Below are 12,321 nucleotides of genomic sequence, written 5' to 3'. Positions count from 1 at the left end.
GACAGAAAGCGAGAAATCACTCCCCAGGGGGGATGGCCATGCCGCAATCCCTTCTCCTCCATTCTCCTCTCGGGATCTTGGGCACGCACGCACACGCGCCCGGCATGAGTTTAAGCCACCGGGTCTGGGACTTGAACCGCGGTCGGCTACATAGGAATCTAGCGACATAGCCATTACGCTAACTGCTGGTCTCTATCATTAATTTCTTTATTTTTAAAATTTAAATACATATACTATTAAATAAATATGTATATTAAGTGTGCCTGAGGGCACATGTGCTTGGGAGAGAGAGAAGAAGTGAGCAAGCACCCCCGTGCGGTATGGTCACCTGTCCCTCCTGTCGGGATTCTGGGCACGCGTGCACATGTGTCTAGCACGTTTCTCAAACCACCAGGACCAGGACCAGGACTTGAACCACATAGTCGGCCGTGTGGGATCCAGGAGGGCAGAGGTAGAAGTTCCGGCCCGGGTTCTTACTGTCAGCACAGGGGCTTCTGTCCACCTTCTTCCTTCCCCTAATACCTGCCGATCATAGAAGCCCTTGCCACAAAGGATCGAGAGCATTTTCTTTTCTTTTTTAAAAATTCTTAAAAAAAATTTTTTTTTTTTGGAGAGGTTTTTGCTATAGGGTGTGTGTGCTCACCAGAAAGACAGAGAGAGACAGAGAGACAGAAAGCGAGAAATCACCCCCCCAGGGGGGATGGTCATGCCACAATCCCTTCTCCTCCATTCTCCTCTCGGGATCTTGGGCACGCACGCCACACGCACACGCGCCTGGCCTGAGTTTATGCCGCCGGGTCCAGGACTTGAACCGTGGTGGACTACGTGGGAGTCCAGCAACGTAACCATTATGCCATCTATTGGCCCCCCAAGCACATTTTCTCAGTTTGTCCATGCACCCTTACATACTCCCATAGCTACTCCCCAGGAGAAAGATGAATCACAAAACAGCGTGCAAGTCCACTGGAACAAGAACATTTCCAAAATGTTGGCTACTCTTAAATAAGTGACAAGGAAGAAATAAAATAATTTTAAAAAAGAAACAAAAAATAATAGGCACGGTCTTGTGTCGGGGATCCATCTTCCACCAAACCCTGCAGGCTCCCGCTGCGCCCCGAGGAGAGGATGCGGTAAGCTGGCGAGACCAGAACCTGTCCTGCAGAGCGAGCTCTGGCTGAGCCCCCAACAATGACCCACTGAGGCGGGGCCCCAGGAAAACAGGCTGATCCTCTCAGCTTCAGCAGAGGGCGTGGGACAAAGCAAGCAGGTGAGAGCCCGGAGTCTGCCGAGGCCACCGTGTGAGCTGCCCGCAGCTGCCCTGCGTCCCCGGGCGTCTCTGCGTGGTCAGACACTGCAGACCTGATATCACCACCAGGCTGGTGGGAGGGGTTCCCGGCTTTCCACCTTCACCGTGATGCTCGTTGGCTACACGGTGGTCTCCCGGGGCCTGCCCCTTCCAGGGTCACAGCCCGCCTCACCTTCCTAACGAGCAGCCGCGTGGCTCTCAGTGAACAGCTGTTTAGGATTCAGGGGGCTTCCACTAGCTTCTCAGAGAATTTTTCATCCCATCAGGCAGAAAGAGTAAAGTGGGAAATAATTCCCCTCTCCCTGTTAAGACCTCCTACCTGCAGAGGGTTTCTTCTATGCCAGAACCTGTCATTGACTTTAGAATAAAGAATTTTATTTATTTATTTATTTATTTATTTATTTATTTATTTATTTCGCCATTGAGCTGTGCATTTGCTAAAGAGAGACAGAGAGAGGGAAAGTGAGAAATCACCCCCGCAGAGGGTACGACCTAGCTGCAATCTCTCTCCTCATTTTGCCATTGAGCTGTGCATTTGCTAAAGAGAGACAGAGAGAGGGAAAGTGAGAAATCACCCCCGCAGAGGGTACGACCTAGCTGCAATCTCTCTCCTCCGTTCTCCAGGGGTTTGGGGCACACACATACACTGCCTGGAGTGATTTTCAAGCCGTTGGGTTCAGGACTCGAACTATGGTCAGCCATGTGGGTGTCCAGACCTTTACCGCCACACCACCTGCTGGTCCCAGTTTTAGATAAACGCTCATCCCCCTCCAACGATCCCCTGTGGTAGTACTATTCTCATCCCCTTGTACAGAAGAGCAAACCAAGACCTCGCCCACAGCCCCACAGCTGGAGGGCAGAGCTGGTCTGAGGGCAGCAGCCTCACACCAGTGTCCAGCTACGCACCGCTGACCAATGCTGCTGGCTTTGCCCTCGCCGCGAGCCAGGTGACCTCGTCCCCGATGCGGAGCCCGGAGGGGAGCCCCTCTGCAAAGCAGCCTGGGCTTCTGCCCCAGGAGCAGAGGGAGAGGAACAGGAGCAGGGGAGAGCCCGGGGGAGGGCAGAGTGGACCAGGGGCCTGGAGGGTTTCACACACAGGCTCGTGTCATCTGTCATCTGCAAATGGTGACAGTTTCACTTCTTCCGTGGGAGGGTTGTGGGGGGGGGATTGCAAGACGGTGAGACCCTGTCAAGAATACTCAGGCCGGAAGGTGCTGCGGAGGTTAAGGTGCTAGGTCCCACGTGGCTGAGGGTGTGGTTCAGTCCACGCCCAGGGCTTAAAGGACACACCAGGCGCGTGTGTGTGATGGGAGGGCTGGGGGGGGACTGCAACACGGTGAGACCCTGTCAAGAATACTCAGGCCGGAAGGTGCTGCAGAGGTTAAGGTGCTAGGTCCTACGTGGCTGAGGGGATGGTTGAGTCTATGCCCACGGCTTAAAGGACACACCAGGCGCGTGTGTGTGTGCCCAAAACTCCGTGTGGAGAACGGAGGCGAAGGGATTGCAGCGTGGCCACCGCTGGGTGATATCTCACCTTCCCTTTCCTTCTCTGCTCTCTCTGACAAGTGCAAGGCCCTCGAGCAACACAAAAACTCTCTCTGTCTCTGTCCCTTTCTCTCTTATTTTTCTCTCATAAAGAAAAATGTAATTAAAAACATTTTTTAAGAATTATTTTCTTGAGCTTTATTTGATTTATTTATGTATTTATTTATTTTAGTTTGACAAGAGAGGGACAGAGTGAGAGAGTGAGAGAGAGAGAGAGAGAAAGTGAGAAAGCAAGCCCCGGGTCCGGGACTCAAACTGTGGTTGGCCATACAGAAGTCCAGCGCCCTTAACCACCATGCCACCTGCTGGCCCCCAAAATTCATTAAAAATTTACAAAGAAGCGGCAAGCATGGACATCCTTCCCCAAATGGGGGAAGGGCATTCAGTCTTTAAGCAGGAAATACTGTATTAGGTATTAATGGACATCTGTAACTATTATTAAATATTGTATTATGCACTACTGGAAATACCGATGTTATTAAATATTGCATTACTTCGTGATTTATTACTATGAACTGTCCCAGCGCAGCGGCACCGGGTAGAGTGCACGGCTTTGCAAGGCTGATGCGTGTGGGAAGCGCTCACCCAAGTCTGGAGACCTTGAGGACTGGGTGCGCGCCTCTGATCTGGGCTGGCTGCAGCTGGGGCTGGATCTCGGCATGAAGGCCCTATGGGGGGTGCGCTCTCTCGCTCAAGGAAGAAACAAATGCATAAATGCAATATTGGTTCGAGGTGGGTTTTCAGAGATAGTCCTTTTGTGAATACTTTAGAAATCAAAGTATTCTTATCATTTTTTCCAAGAAAAGCTTTTGCCATAGGGCACATGCACTTGCCAGGGAGACAGTGGGAGGGAAAGTGAGAAATCCCCTCCAGGGGGCTGGCCATGCCACAATCGCTTCTCTTCCATTCTGCTCCTGACATTCTGGGTGTGCACACACATGTGCCCTAAGTAATTCTTTTTGTTAAAAAAAAAATAATAATTACTTCTTTTATTTATTCATTCATTTATTTTAAGTTGACCAAAGAGAGGGAAAGCGAGGTCCAGGACTCGAACCGCCGTCAACCATGTGGGAGTGTCCAGCGCCTTAACCACCATACCACCTGCTGGTTCCCATTTTTTTTTTTTTTCTAAGTGATTCTTAAGCCACTGGGTCTGGGACTTGAACTATGGCTGTCCATGTGGGAGTTCAGTACTCTAACCACCATACCACCTGCAGGGCCCAATATAATATTTTTGAAACCCAGCAGCATACCTTCGTAATTTAACAAAGTATTTGTTACTTGCCAACCATGATTTCTTGGCAGGACAAATCAGGTTGCGGGAGAACTCTAGGAACAGACTTGGGGGCCACAGAAAAGCCCCAGGCCATGGTGGGTTTCTAGGGGAGACTAGGAGAACATGCCTGGTGGGGCCTCCAGGTGTCCGGGCAGATGCAGCCTTTCGGGGAGCTGCTCTTCATAGCAGTGGCAGACACAGGGCAGGGTGGGGTATGGTTGTTTCATTGAGCGATGGGAAGTGCCCCTGGGCAGTGGCAGAGGGACCAACCCTGGGCTTCCGGTGAGGCAGTGCAGTCTAACAGAGAGGCTCCAGGCCAGTAGGTTGGCAACAGGGTTTCCTTCTGGATCTGGCTGAGGGACTCTTGTCCAGGAATTTCGCCCACAGGTTCCCCGGGGAGCAGAACTCTCCCTTCACTGCAGCCTCACTCAGCCTTTCCTCTGCTCTTGGCTGCTGCCCCCACGCGCCCCATCTCAGGGCAGGTCCCTTCAGTTACACAAGTGTACCCGATGGCCTCCTGATGGCCATTCCCAGGCGCTCCTGGGGAGAGCACGCCTCCACTTACCCAAGGCCCTCTTGGCCACAGGACAGGGATCCTGGGCATCCTTGGCTGCACAGAGGAGCAAAGGGCAGACACAGGGCCTTGGCGCCCGCCTCCTCCCCTTCTGCCTTCACCTTCGCCTTCCATGGAGCTGTTATACAACTCCTTATCTTCACTAATGGCAACTCACCAGGGTTTTCTGGGAGGGAGGGAGAATGTGCCTTTTGGCCCTCTCTTTGGCCCCAGATAAGTAATTCTGCTCTGACCACTGTAACCCCTGTTTCCACACGTGTTCCCTTCCTTCTCTCTGTCTCTCCTTCGCGCCTCCAGGAACAGGACAGGGACAAAGCATTCGAAGGTCAATGTGCAGCACTTCCCAGTGTTTCATTAAAACCCACACTGAGGGGTGGGCCGGCAGGGGCATGGTGGTTAAGGCACTGGGGCCCACATGGCCGCCTCTGTGACTGAGTGCTGGACCATGCTGGGCGTGTGTGCTCGGATGCCCCCAACCCCGAGAGAAGGGAGAAGGCACTTGGTATGCTGAGGATGGCACTGTGGTACCATCACCCCCGGGGGTGACTCCGCACTTTCCCTCCCCCCCGTCTCTCTCTGGTGAGCGCATGTGCCCTATGGCAAGGCCCCGCACCCCTTTTTTTTAGAGAGAGACAGACAGAAAGTGAGAAATCACCCCCAGGAGAGCTGGCCATACCATAATCCCTTCTCCTCCATTCTCCTCTCAGGATTATGGCCACACATGTACACACACCTGGTGTGAGTCTCAAGCCACTGGGTCCAGGACTTGAACCGCAGTCGACAACGTGGGAGTCCAGTGATGGAACCATCATGCCATCTGCTGGTCCCAAACCCTTTGTTTTAAATTCACACTTGGCTGTCCACGCTCTTCATCCCATTTTCCTCACACAGGGTATCTTATTTACAGGGCAAACGTGAGCATTTTAATGAGAGCAACGTCAAGGATGGTAAGTTGGAGGCCCATCTGACCACACCAGTAAGACATCCCTGAGGCCCTAACACCAAACGGCCCTCAGAAAACTCTGGAGAGGGGCTGGTGGTCGCTGCTCAGTGAGTCCCTGGGGGCTGCCCGGCCTCCCGCCTGCCTCCAGGCCTTTCCACAGAGGAACAGGCCTCAGGACCTCCTCCAGGCCGGGCAGCTGACCCTTTCAGTTGGCACAGAGCTCAGTGGAGAGGCCTAAGACCCTGAAGGGAGGCCACATAACCGGACTCTGATCCCACGGCAGGGGGCAGCGGTGAGTCGCGGGGATTTCTCTGAGCTCATCTTTTTTTTTGGGGGGGGAAGGGAGAGGTTTTTGCTATAGGGCGTGTGCGCTCTCCAGACAGACAGAGAGACAGAGAGATTGGGATCTTGGGCATGCACGCACACGCGCCCAGCATGAGTTTAAGCCACCGGGTCTGGGACTTGAACTGTGGTCGACTACGTGGGAGTCCAGCGACATAGCCATTATGCTAACTGCTGGTCCCTCTCTGAGCTCATCTTAAATGTTGTAAATTCCAGTTCTGGTCCACTTCTCATTTTTGTGTTTGTTTTAATTTGTCAGAAGGTCTATGTGCTTGCCAGAGATAGAGGGAGGCCGATGAGCACATGTGTGAGAGAGAGAAAGCATGTTCCAGTGGGCAGGGGCAGCAATCCCTTCTCCACTGTCAGGATTTGGGGTACACATGCGCATGGTGTGTTTCCCAGGCCTGAGGGCTGGGATTCGAACCCCGGTCAGCCACGTGGGGTCTGGCTCCTTTAATCACGAAGCCACGGGGTCAGCCCTATTTGTAAACTCAACGGAAGATAAAAGTGTTTGAGTGTCAAACCTTCGAAGGGCACTACGTGTAAATGGCAGGCGGGCAGGAGAAGGAATAAAGGGGCCAGACCATGGCGCAGTAGCCAAACATCACAACCTGCGAGATGACCCCACGTGGGACAGTTCCTGGTTCAGGTCTGGAAACCTCCCTGAGTATTCCAGGCACATTCCTGCCCATGGGGCAGGTGGGAGATTGGGGTGAGCTGCAGATCAGGACCTGCTAAGGCGGCTGGCTCTCTCTGTCTCTCCGGGCGTGTGTGTGTGTGGGTGCGGGTGTGTGTGGGTGTATGCATGCCCTGAATCCTGAGAGGATAACTGAGAGGGGATTGGGGCGTGGCCACCCCCCTGGAGGGTGATTTCTCACTTTCAGTCCCTCTGTCTCTCTGGTGAGTGCATGTGCCCTGTAACAAAAAATCTCTCCTAAAAAAAATTTAAAAGTTCATGGAAAATGTGTACTATGAAAAAAAAATATGCATGGGTATCAATTTTTATACCAAAAGAACTAAACTCATACTTTAATTCCATTTTACATGAAATCTTGAAGCCTCCTTATCTTCCCACAAAATTTGCATTTCAGCTTCAGCGGGTTCTCTCAAAAAAGTTAGTCGAGGGGACCAGCAGTTAGCGTAATGGCTATGTTGCTGAACTCCCATGTAGTCGACCATGGTTTGAGTCCCAGACCTGGTGGCTTAAACTCACACCGGCTGCATGTGCGTGCGTGCCCAAGATTCCGAGAGGAGAATGGAGGAGAAGGGATTGCGGCGTGGCCATACCCCCTGGGGGGGGTGATTTCTCACTTTCTGTCTCTCTGTCTCTGTCTCTCTGGCGAGCACATGCCCTATAGCAAAAACCTCTCCAGAAAAAAATGTGAGTTGAGCAGGACTGGCTTTATAGGTTGGCTATTCCCTTCTCTGAAATGCTTGGGTCCAGAAGTGGTTCTGATTTGGGTATACTGAGATGGCTTGAGGATGGGACCCAAATTGAAACGCGAAGTTCCTTTTGCTTCCTATACACCTGACACACAGAGACCGATGGTGAGTTGGTAAAGTATTTTTGTATGCCGTGTTTTGATGCAAGCTGTCACCGGGATCTAATGTGGAACTTTCCACTTGAGGCAGCATATCGGTGCTCAAAAAGTTTCTGATTTGGGGGGACTGTGGAATTGGGAGTTTTAGATTAGAGAAGCTCAAGCTATATTTATTCAGCATTTGATTATTGTTGTTATTATTTTAAATTTTGCCAGAGGACACATGTTTACTTGCTGGAGACAGAGAGAGAGTGAGAGAGAGAGAAAGAGAGAGAGAGAGAGAGAGAGGGCACCCCTCCCATGGGGGACAGCCACACCGCCATCCCTGCTCCTCCATCGCTCCCTCCTTTTGAAATTTTGCACACATATATGTACATGTGCCCAGCATGTATTTCAAGCCGCCAGGTCTGGGACTCAAACCATGTGGTTGGCCATGCGTGATTCAGCGCCTTCACCACCACGCTACAGACGAGCCCCTGACTCATTCATTCAAATAAGGCAAACAGGGCAGCCAGGGCACAAAGCAGGTCCCGCCTACTATCTCATTCTTCAGCTGCTCATAACGTGGCCGGCGGAATTTCTGGAAAGGGGAGGCTAACTAGGAGGATGGAAGTCTGTCCCTTGGAGAGGTCAATGTACTATAACTCAAACATAGCTGGTTATAATTAAAGAGCCACAGCTCGGCCGTATTTAAAGCATTCAAGTTTCAGATGTCGCTTCTACCCCAACACTTGGGTGAGCTGTCAGCACTGAAAACAATTGTGTAATGCAGGACGGGGCGGCGGGGTGGGGTCCGCGTGGCGCTCAGGCGGGGTGAATGGCTCTTGGTTATGTGGGACCCACGTGCCCTGACACACGCTCTGTGGAGGCTGAGTCGGCAAGTCACCTGCTCCGTTCTTCTCTGGGTGACAGGCACTGAACGCACATGCCTAAGTGGAACTGAAGCTGCCCTGGGAGAAACAGAGAATTCTGTCCTTCCAGAATCTAAGACAAAAGATTTGTCACAGGACAGACAAGCCCAGGCTCCCCTGCAGATGCTACCGGTTCCCCTAGCAGTCTCCATACACAGCGAGAGCTCCGTGACATCTACCCGCAGGCCCTGGGCCTCCCAGGAGATGTGACCCTGGGGACAGCCCACAGGATATTCCCAGGGTCTGAAAGAGCAACCTCAGAGGGCGGGGGAGAGAAAGGGCGACGCCGTGTGACACAGAAGGAAAAGGAAAAAAGAGAATGTCTCCTAGTTCGTGACACGAAGCCGGTTTGGCGGTCGCTGCAGGACAAAGCATTTCATGTGAACGGGAGGCCTGCCTCCAGTCCACCTGCCGCCTTCTGCCGTGCTTTCTTAGGATGGCTCCCTCCGGTGGGCACCCTCTGCTAAGTGCCACACCCCCCCTGGGGTGCAGGGCTATGATGGGGTTACTGAGAAAGAAGGTCCTGACCCCGCAGAATGGACAGGTCAAGTGAGTGTGCGTGTGTATGTGCATGTGTGTGTGCGCGTGAGCAAGCACATGTGCACGTGTGTGTGTGTGCACGTGGGGCAGGGAGGTGACCTTGGAGGAGCAGAGAACAGGAGGGTAGCAGGTCAGCTAAGGGCCCTGGAGCGCAGGAACAGAAACCAGCAAGCTCAGAGGCCTGGCGACAGGAAAGGCCTTGGTCTGTAGAAGGAGAGGAAACCTTTCCCCAGTGGGTGGGAAGGTGGAGGTCCCCGTCAGGAAGAGCAGCGGGAAGGAATGAGTTACTGAGGCTAGCAGGAACAGCTGCCTATCACCGGTAGGGACTGAACCCTATCAGAAAGGCTTCACCAGCCATAGCTCACAGGTCTTCCCTGTCCCTGTGATATTTTATTACCCGTCCCCTCACCTTGCAGATAAGGAAACAGCATCAGAGAGGTGACGTAATGTGCTCAAGGTCACAAAGGTACTGTAGAGCAAAGCCTGGATTCCCACAGCCCCACGCAGCTGGCCCCAGACTCGATTTTCTGGCTATCCTGTCTGGCCGCACCGTCTTGCAGAGAACCGAAGAGCAGCTTGACCATGCTTGACAGCTTTGAAACGCTTCCACCTCCCCAGACCCTCCCCTGAGCATAAAATATATTAATAATAAGAGAGAGCTAAAAATTGACCCCAAGTCTGTGACTGATTAAAGCCTGAGGTGTTTCTAATTGGAAGAAAAAACACTTGGGAAAAGTCCAGAAAGGAACGTCTTCATTTTCCTGAGTGTCAGCACTGCAGTGTGACACGAGAAGCCAAGAACACAGGGGGAAAGAACTTCCCCCCGTCTTTCAGGGAGGTGTGCCAGGAGCAATGGAACCCAGAAACGGGCTCCTCGTTTCACATCACCAGTCCCGTATACTTGTCCCGTAATGCTACCCAGAAACCTAGGGAAAATCTCGAATGAGTCACTTGGACACTGCGTGGCTTTTCCATCACCGGCATGCAGGCCGACTGCAGCGGATCCCTCGCAGCTGCTGAGTCCCTGCGAGGACACCAGCCGTCGAGCGAAGGCCCCGCTTGGGCTCCTGACTCTAGTCTCACACAGGAGTTGGACTTTTCTCTGCCTGTCTTGTACCGTGAAGCCATGGCACAATCATTCGTGTTTTAAGCTGGAGAGATACAATACCTCCTTTTCTTTCTTTTTAGGTTTTGCAGTAGGACATGTGCACTCGCAGGAGAGGAGAGACACAGAGAGACAGTGAGAGGGAAAGTGAGAAGTCACCTCTCCCCCAGCAAGAATGGCTACACCGCAATCCTTTCTTCTCCATTCTCCTCTCAGGATTTCGGGCACACATGCACACGCACCTGGAACGATTTTCAAGCCAGCAGGTCTGGGACTCGAACCGCAGTCTGCCATGTGGGAGTCCAGCGCCTGAATCACCACGCCAAATTAAAAAGGGAGCGTGCACTCATCAGAGAGAGAGGCAGAGACAGGAAGCATCCCACATGGGGCACGGTCCTGCCGCCATCCTTTCTCCTCCGTATCTCCTTCCCTTCAGGACTCCGGGGCATGCATGCACAAGTGCCTGGTGTGTTTTTCAAGCCACCACGGCCAGGGCTCAAACCCCTGTTGGCCATACGGGCTCTGGCTCCCAGTGCACAGCATTCAGCCACTATACTAGCGACGCAAGGTCAGCCCTAGTTCTTAAAATTTTTTAGAGTGAACTTAGGCACCAAAGCCATCGGACCCAAGTTTTTAGGGCTGGTCACAGCATCTCCCTGCTGGTTTATAGATAGTAACACTGCTCCAAGAGAGAAAAATCACTTGACAAAGTTTTCTATTTTTGTAGCATTGTGTCAGAATAAAGCCTAAGTCTTCCCAGGAGCAAAAGTGCTTGGATTTTAGTGTTCATTTTACTTAACTTCTATGAGAATACACATTCTTGATCCTTGGAATTGGATACTATGCTCCCATGACTGAATTTACTGAAGTGAAACATAACCTAACCAACAATCCTGGCGCCACTAAGAAACCACTGGCTCCAGGTGAGCACAGATTTCCCAAGACCAGCCCTGCTGGGGGAATGTGAGACCTGCAGCGACTCCGCAGGACACACCTAGCCTCCGCAGGACACACCTAGCCTCCGCAGGACACACCTAGCCTCCGCACACATGCTCGCAGAAAGTCCCTCCTTGCCCTGTAGGACGCCGACCTCAGATGGGGTTTGACAGTCCCTCCTTTCCCCGCCACCCCTTCTCTGCCTTTACCTCCTTTCCCATCCTAGCCAGTGCGCCAGGCTACAATGTAGCTGGTAAACGGGCGACTCCCATGGAAAGTATTAGCAGAAGCCACAACTGGGGGGGAGGGGGATGACTCACAAGAGTCTCTGGCCCCTTTCACGCCCAGCAGCTGCCCCACGCGGTGGCCCTGGGCCTTCCTGCAGGGAAACCACAGAAGGAGGGCAATTTCCTAAAATCCAAGGAAGAACCTTTAAAGGACACCCCCTCCCCCCAAGCGTCTCCTGCTCTAAGGCAGCGATAGGAAATGACCTACTTTAAAGGTTCCAAGAGAAAGGACGTACGTTACTGTGAGGCGGAAGAAAACAAACACAATTCCCTCCGAGGCTCTCGGCAAAGGGCCCTAGCAACACCTCCGCGTCCGCAGCAGGCGCAGCGCTCGGGGGCCACTTCTGCAACCAGTGTCCCCGATCAGGCAGGCCTGAGCCGTCAACTTCCCCCGCCGTGCCCGCTCGCCCTCCTTCTGCACCAGAGGCGCACTTGGCGAGATCCGGTGGAGTCCGGAGGGCAGAAAGAGCGAGTCCCTGAGCGCCCAGCCCAGGAAGACAGACGCGGAAAGAACTGAGGAAGGGCTGACCTTGAGAATCTCCCTGAGTTATAGATGGCGAGGCCGAGGTCGTTTTGACGCTGCAAATCCACTTCACCGCGGAGAGGGCACAGTACAGGTGGGGGTCAAAGGGGTAGAAATGCGGAGCTCAAACCTACTGTTGATGAGAGGTCAAAAGGAGAGCGAGTTCCTGTTCAGCTCCAAGAGGCAAAGATATGGGCGGTGCCCCGAGCAGGAGCTGAAGTGCCCCCCGATTGCTCGTGCTCCTCGCCGCCCGCAGGGGCTGGCGCTTACCTGGATCGCGTCCGCAGAGCTGGTGCAGACCGCAGCGTCGCAGCGCGGGGTAGGTGCGGTGCCCAGGGCCTCCGGCAGGGCGGGGCAGGGCGGGGCGAGGAGCCGGCCACGCCCCCGCCCGTCTAGCGGGGCCACGCCTCCAGGGCGGGGCCTCCGGAGCCGAGCGCCCTTTCTAAGTTTGCTGCCGCCGGCCCTAGCGGGGGGACGGAGACGGAACGTTCT

General features: G+C 53.4%; 1 protein-coding gene across 2 annotated transcripts in view; it reads right to left on the bottom strand.

The window, feature by feature from the left end:
- Positions 1-12,209, bottom strand: part of MGST3 (microsomal glutathione S-transferase 3) — a 34,036-nt gene extending 21,827 nt beyond the window's left edge. The window contains exons 1-2 of one of the 2 annotated variants that reach the window (XM_014583631.2): positions 12,100-12,193; positions 11,836-11,962 (exon numbers count right to left, since the gene is read on the bottom strand). The gene's annotated coding sequence lies outside the window, so the exon portion shown is untranslated. Of the gene's footprint in view, positions 1-11,835; positions 11,963-12,099 lie in introns of both variants that reach the window. The other variant, XM_006142256.3, reaches the window with a different exon arrangement.
- Positions 12,210-12,321: the final 112 nt, after the last annotated feature.

Source organism: Tupaia chinensis, unplaced genomic scaffold (assembly GCF_000334495.1).
Source record: "Tupaia chinensis unplaced genomic scaffold, TupChi_1.0 Scaffold000070_1, whole genome shotgun sequence".
NCBI lineage: Eukaryota > Metazoa > Chordata > Mammalia > Scandentia > Tupaiidae > Tupaia > Tupaia belangeri.
The sequence above is the reverse complement of the archived record's forward strand: the minus strand, read 5'-3'. Positions and strand labels throughout refer to the sequence as shown.